Raw genomic sequence first — 7,844 nt, 5'->3', positions numbered from 1 at the left:
GCATCAAATCAACTGCATGACTGGAACACAGTGGAAGATCTTTCTCCCGCTAGGAAAGAGCGTGAGTGCTGTGCGCCCGTGTGACAGACAGTGTGGCACAGCTTCCCAGGCTCGGGTTTCCCTCCTAGGACACACAGGGTCGCCAGCCGACGGCACCGAGGAGGCTTTGCGGTTTTCTTTTTTTCTTTACTTTATTTTGTTTTCTTTTGGTGAACGTTTCTTACATGCTTACACTGGATTGAGCATTGTTCTAAACACCTTAAATGTATTAACTTTCGTAACCATTATAATAACCTTAGAATGTAGGAAGAACTGTCCACTGTGACTTCCAGAGGAAACGGAGGCAGAAAGGAATTGAGAAGCTCCACGCAGACCCATTCTAGCGATGGGCTCTGTGAACGGAAGGCGCCCACGGAAAAGGGCAGAGGGCCTGGACGGCAAAGGGAAGGGAAGCGCTGGATGCAAGGGAGGGGGGAAGCTCAGGTGCTTGGAGGGACGGGTGGGAAGGTCTGCCCAGCATCCAGACCACGGGGCCGCCTTTAAAAACACAGAATTTAACAGGCTGCGTCACTCCCGTGAGTGCCTCACATTAGTCACAGCACAGCCTTCTCCAAAAATCAGTCTTCAGCAGGCGCGGCCCACTGGACGGTTACTGAGCCGAGTGACTGTATTTGATTTAACGCCGGGCTTCCCTGCAGACCCGCTGCCCGCTGCCCGCAGGCCGTGAGATGCTCCACGCCATCCTCTCCCCCTTCCGCGGGTTTGCTGGAGGGCGGCCAGGCTGCCAACTGCTGGGCACAGCCTCCCCCGGGCACAGCCTCCCCCCGGGCACAGCCTCCCCCGGGCACAGCCTCCCCCCGGGCACAGCCTCCCCCGGGCACAGCCTCCCCCGGGCACAGCCTCCCCCCGGGCACAGCCTCCCCCGGGCACAGCCTCCCCCCGGGCACAGCCCGCGCTCCTGCTGGTTCCTTTGCTGTGGAAAGTCCCTGAATGTGCTGAAAATCCCATTTCTTCCCCACACGCAAAACCCAGTTCGAAGAAGGCTGCAAAGTTGATACACAATGAATTATAACGCTGACTTGAGGAACTCTCCCCACTATTGATCATCTGATAAGTGATCATTACAGCAGCAAATCTTTAGTGAGTGCTCACTATATGCCAGGCACTACTCTAGAGTTTTAGATGCGTTAAGTATGAGCATTATTATTATTATCATTTTAAAAGTGAAGGCTTAGTGACAAAGAGTTTAGGTAATTAGCTAAAAAAGTTATGAAAAAGACAGATAAAGACATATTTTTAAGCACTATATAACTTCCAATATGGTTGAAATAATGTACCTATTCCCAAACCCTGTGATGGGCTACTGTTTGTACATTTATTCTACTACTGAATCTCTATTTTTTTCTACATATGTTCAGGTTAATATCTTTAGGTAAGTCAAGTTAAATTTTTCAAATGAAAAGGTTCATTTTAAACTAATATTTTTTTATATTGGCATGCAAATGTGCCCTTGAGTTCTTGCAGACCACTACACTTCCTGACTAAACTTCAGTATGATTCTGTAAACTAAAAACCTATTTAAAATTGAAGATTAGACTTCATCTGAGCTACAAGTATGAACAAGTGATTTGTTTTAAAAGCTAGTACTTTTTTAGGTTCTTATGAGTGAGGGACCGAGTGTGACAATATCATCCCTCGGGACTAAAAGGGAAAAATTTTAAACAAGACATTGAGCTCCAGTGTGTTTTTCTTATGTTTACATTTTCAAGTTAATGTTTTTACAGGTAACAATGGATTTTTTTTTTAAGTCTAAATGAATTCCCTTTATAACAGAAACTATTACTTTATAAAGAAAAACAAAAATAGTTAATAATAAATAGTGTCATATTGGTCATTTGAGCAGTAAAATAATACTTTTCAAAACCACACCTGATTTTTAATATTTTTCTTAATGTTTATTTTCCTAAATAAATTCTTACATTTTTTATTTCACATATAAATGATTTTTGCTCATTGTTGAGCCATTTCAGTAAGTCTATTTTAAACCAAGGCGAAGCTCTATTCTCTAAGACCAGCTGTTGAAAAACAAAGAAAAGGTTAATAACAGCTCTTGGACGGCCGTACTTTGAGCGTTTACAGGAGGATTAGCAGCAGTGCCCTCAGTATGCTAACATACATGTGCTAGTACTGAAGTTGCTAGATTTGTAAGCTATCGAGGGAGAATAGTTCATGAAAAGGTCCGTGGAGCTTATGGGCCTGTAGAAATGAACAAAAATAAGAGTCTGAAACACTATGTCTAGGGGTTCATTGATCTCAATGCAGATAGCAAAGAAAAACTATTAACAAGGAGTTCCCACAAATGAAATGCCAACTTACATATTATTCCTCAGTTTACAATTGATAAAAATATTATTAAATTGTCTCAAATAAGGGTCTTAAAAGACTCCTTTGTATGAATAACGGCTCCCCCCAACATTTTTAACAACACAAACAGCAACAACAAATGAATCATCCATTTCACAGAAGTCTCCGCATCAGAGAAGAGTAAGACTGATGATTTTGTGAAAGTTCTCAGTTCACCACTTTGTAGGAATAAGTTTTATTTCAAAGACAAGTGTGCCTTTTTTCACCATTTGTTGAGGGACAGGAAAGTTTTCCTCTTTTTATCTCTCTGAGAGTCTTTTCATAAGCAGCAATTTTCCAAGCTAAGCGCTAGAATGCCATTTGTACCAAAAGAAACAAGTAGACCCAAGAAAGCAGAACTTAAAATATGAAAGCTAAAAAGAACATAAGGTAATTCTAACAAATGGGATTTGAAGCTTGAAGCTTTGTTCAAAAAAATCCATTTTAATCAAGTTCATATACATTATTCTCAAGTCAAACCACCAATTTCGAAGTTAAAATTTTTATTCTGATTTCTATTTATAATGTTAATAAATTAATATCAATTAAGATTTGTTTAGTTGGGAATTTGTACCTAAAAAATATTTTTTAAATGGCGATTGCATTTACTAAAGTAATTTTACTTATATAACCCCAAGTACTAGGAAATTCTTCCACCTTTCAGATCTGATGTAGATAAAAGATACATTGCAAATCACAACCTTTTTCTAGATTCAGCTCCCAGGACATGATGGTTTGTTCTAAGGAGGCTCATCTGACTCAAAAGTAGCTTCCCAGAGCACCTGTCACATGCTCTAACTTGATGCCCAGTGTTTTATACCAGTCTCATAGCATCTTATAAAATCCAGTAATTCTTGGCTGTTGGCACTGATATTTTGGCTACATACAGAAATTTAACCAAAAGAAAGAGACAAGAATGAAGCCAAATAGATAGCACCAGTTCCATTGGTTCCTGATGTACATCAACACTCTTCATATACTTTGTTACTTCTGCAACTTTGTTTATTATTTTACCAAGAAAACCTCCTGTTATGTAAGCTAATTACAGTTGTATATTATCACATGCAAATAATTCAGTTATAGAGTCAATAAATACTTATTTTAGTATTTGCATGTAAAAAATTGTTATAATTTTGTAGTTATAAAACTTTGGGGAATTATAATATTATTATCCCTGAAAAATAAAAATTAAAATATTGGAGAGTTTTCCTCTTATTTTCAATACAATTAACTATAAGAATGGGATGCATTTTCAGGGAATTCAGTCAGTGATTAATTTAGATTATGATTAATTCAGATTAACCAGTAGTTATTCATCACAGAGTAATTACTATATTCAATTTAATTACAAATAAAAATAGACATAACCTTAGAAAGCTATAGACATTTGTAGCTATCTGATATAATAAGCAACATGAAGAAACAGAGCGTAAAAACAATCATTCTCGAGTCTGTCTTTTATTGAAGTTAGGTCATGGCTTTGCTGTCTCACAAGATGTATCGTTTAATTTGCTAACCTCAGTTGTGAGTCAGCATAAACCTGGGGCCATGCAGGTAGAATAAGTTGCCCCTCACCCTGCTTTGATTTTCCAGTGAAGCACGTTGGGCGGATCATTTAACCTTTTGTGTATCCGTGTCTATATCTGTTAATAAAGAAGAGTCTCTGGAGTCATTTCTAGAATATTTATCTAAGTAATGTGAGTATATATGGGAAAAATATTCTTAAATGTTTTTATATTATCCTATTATCAGTTAAAATATTTTGGGATATGTCATTTGCTTTCCATTTAGTTTACATAAGACTTTTTCATTCTGTTTTATCTTTTGGACCTCTCTTGCTACCCTCGATGGCATACACTTCTGTAAAATGTCATGTCTTCACAGAGATGGACGTATGTCTTAGAATTATCGTTAGACTTGTTAATAAATTAATCTATGGCCTTAGACAAAGGAGTTGTCAGTAAGAAACCAAATTAATAATGTAAAGTGGAAAAATAATTATATATAACCCATCTGAATTAATATTGGTTGTCTTGATCACAAAGTTTAGTTTATGAGTTGGGCTCAATAAATATCTTGCTTAAGGAGTGAAAAATTAAGTAGACAAGTTGAAATGACCGTTTCCAGTGGCTCCTTGGGGATTTCTATAATTACTTCTATGCATTTTGGAAAACATACTGAGCTAAAAGTTGTCAAATCCAGTGCAGTAAAATCTGGCCATAAATTGTTTAAAATTGACTGCTTTGGGGTCTTCAAGGACCAGGTGGATAAGAAAGATTGAGATGTAGGAATTATAATTAATAGATATGCTTTTATTACAGGTACTTTTAAGCTTTGTAAAAATGGCTAAAATAACAAAAACTATAAAAAAATAAGGCTAACAATACTCTAAAAACTACATTTCATGACATTTCAAATTATGCATTATTAAATGTGGTTAATTTTTTAAAATAGTAGCAACAGAAAAATATTTATTTTACTTATTTAGTATTAATCTGTTCTTCATTGACTTTTTGAATAAGAGAGATTGCAAACTTTTATTACTACAAGGAGCTTAGTAAGGTCTGCTGTGATCAGTGATATTTTTAATGTCTTACACCTTTTGAAAGTGTTTCAACATAAATGTTCTAAAATGCACAATATACAAAGTAGCAATTTAAGGTCAGATTAGCAATGTAAGTAAAACTCATTTTATCTTAATAAATATTTCTGTCTTCAGTATCTAACATATCCTATGCAATAAAAATATTAGTTGAATATTTTTAAAATAAAGAAAATTCTGCAACTTTATACAAACGTGAAATCTGGGGTAGTGAAGTGCAAAAGATGGCATAATTATGAGTGAAAAAAATAAATGGGGAGGGCACCATAAAAGTAGCTGCTGTAATATCTAAAATTGAATAGTTTGGGAGGAAAATACAGAGACAGAAAGAATCGTGCATTTGCAGTGATATGAAGTGAAGGCGTGGACTATGATCTCTGAAAGTCCAAAATAGCAAATCTGGGCTACAGTGTAGGAGCGATTTCTCCAAAGGTGTTCATTGGGCTTCTCAGAGCTTAATACAGCTCTTCTCTCCCAGCCTGTGTGATTGGTCTACAACGCCTGGTACCTAACAAGTTAAGATGACTTGCACTTTTTAGCTCATTTAATGAAATGATGAGACAATCTGTTCAGTTATTCATTCAATAAATATTGATTGAGAAGCTACTAGGTTCTACATGCTTTAGTCACATTAAATAAGCAAGGTTCCTGCAGAAAAAAGAGAACATTTGTCAGAAGCGGAAACAATTGAAAGAGCAGACAGATGCTAGAGAACAAGTCATCCAGTCTTCACAGGTGAAATGCCTTCCTTCCCCTTGTCCCCAAATTGAGTCAGAGTGTCTTTCCCGAAAATGTATACGACCCTCATCAGTCACCAATCAGGGATTATGAGTTAAAAACTTAGGGTGAATAATTTACAGTTTTAAGAGCATATTTCTCCAGAAACGTATAGGAGTCGTGGAATTATTCTGCATGTCAGAGGCCTTTATATCATCCTCAGACCACTGAACTTTAATCTCTTTTAAGACACTAGCTTTAAGAATTGTTGAGGCAGAGTCTGTTGCCTGGAATAAAAAACGATTTCTGACTTGTGTGGCTTTCTCTCATGTTCCCTATGAAATGGTCTCCAAAACTATCTTTATGCACGTCAGTTGTTCTACAAGCACAAAATGGACAATGTCTAAAGGTCAGATGCTCCCAACTGTACACGTGGCCTCTTCACTGCCATTTGGCCTGAAGGTCAGCTGCAAAATTGATCTGATTTTCCTTTTCAGGGTCCTAGGATACATTTTAATACAGTTTATCTCCAAGAATTCAGTCAAGCAACAAGCTTTAGCTCTAGGCTTTGGAGGCAAAGAGAAAAAATAAGAAAGGATTGAAGAGAACAGCACATAAGATCTAAGTTTCCCTGTTAAACAATATTATGAAAGATGTTTCTAGATTTGCAATTTAAGAAAAAATGTGAACTGTTATTACATCTGTGTATATCGGATAAACCATTTGGAAAACTTCTTATCTCATACTCCAGTTCTAGGGTCTTATTCTGGATAATCTCAACTTATTTCCATAATTTTTAAGCCATGATTTCCACATCTTTATTCACAGTGCAGTACTAATAATGTGCTATTAATAACTGTACAATTTGTTTCTGCTAAAACCTAGTTCACAAAAAATGCAGGATTTTCAGATAAACGATAGTAATTTAATCACCTAGGATATGCTTTTATTGAGTAATTTAATTTTTATTGAGTAATTTAATCACCTAGGATATGCTTTTATGCAATTTTATATGCTGGGAAATATAAAATACTAGAGTAAAACTTTTATTCAAGATATTTATATTAAAATAGAGAATACTATTACCAATTATAATAAAAAGTCATAATTCTGTAGGAAAGTAAGCAAATGATATAAATAATTTTAAAAATTAAAAAATCAAATTTGTAGCAAATTTTTGAAAGGATGCTCAAATATAATTGTAGTTATCACTCATCTATTAAATCAGCCAACATTAAGTAGAAAAAGATCACCTACTTCTAGTGAGGACTGAAAACGGATTCTCTTATCTAAAGAATGTGCCTCATACCAGCTATTTTGGAATAGAATTAGGCAATGTCTATTAAAATTTTAAATATATATATATAGAGATATCTTTCTCTGACTGGCTTATTTCACTTAGCATAATACTCTACAGTTCCATCATGATCTCACTCGTATGTGAAATCTAATAAACAAAATAAACTGATGAACAAAATAGATCCAGAGACATAGAAGCATGGAACAGACTGAGGGATCTCAGAGGGAAGGTGGGGGTGGGGGAGTGGGTGGGGAGAGATTAACCAAAGAACTTAAATGCCTATATGCATAACCCACGGACACGGACATTGGTATGGGGAAGGCCTGAGGATGGGGTGGATGTGGGATGGGGGGGATCCATGAGGAGGGGGAGAAAGGGGACATTTGTAATACTTTCAACAATAAAGATAAATTTAAAATAATAATAATAAATATATCTTTTATTTTAACATCTCTTCTGGGTGTCTACAACAGAAATAAAGCTCCATGTTTTAAGGATTTGTGTACAAAAATGCTTAATGAATCATTACCTGTAGTGTTAAAAAAACTAAAAATAATGTACATGCCTTTTAGCAGGGGAATAGTTGTGATATATACACATCATGAAATATACCAAAAGATGAGTTAGAGCTCCACTAGTTGACACGGAAGACTTTCCATAATGCATTGTTGAGTGAGAAGAGAAAAAATAGAGACATCAGTACAAAACTTGTGAAATATGCATGAGTTTGTGTTGTTTTGCATTTAATTGTACTGGAATGGAGAAATATATAAAACAATCAGACTAAGATGGTAACACTGGCTATCTGATAAATTTACTGCC

The sequence above is a fragment of the Miniopterus schreibersii genome (genome assembly GCF_964146895.1).
Source record: "Miniopterus schreibersii genome assembly, chromosome: 2".
Lineage (NCBI taxonomy): Eukaryota > Metazoa > Chordata > Mammalia > Chiroptera > Miniopteridae > Miniopterus > Miniopterus schreibersii.
This window is presented reverse-complemented; position numbering follows the sequence as displayed.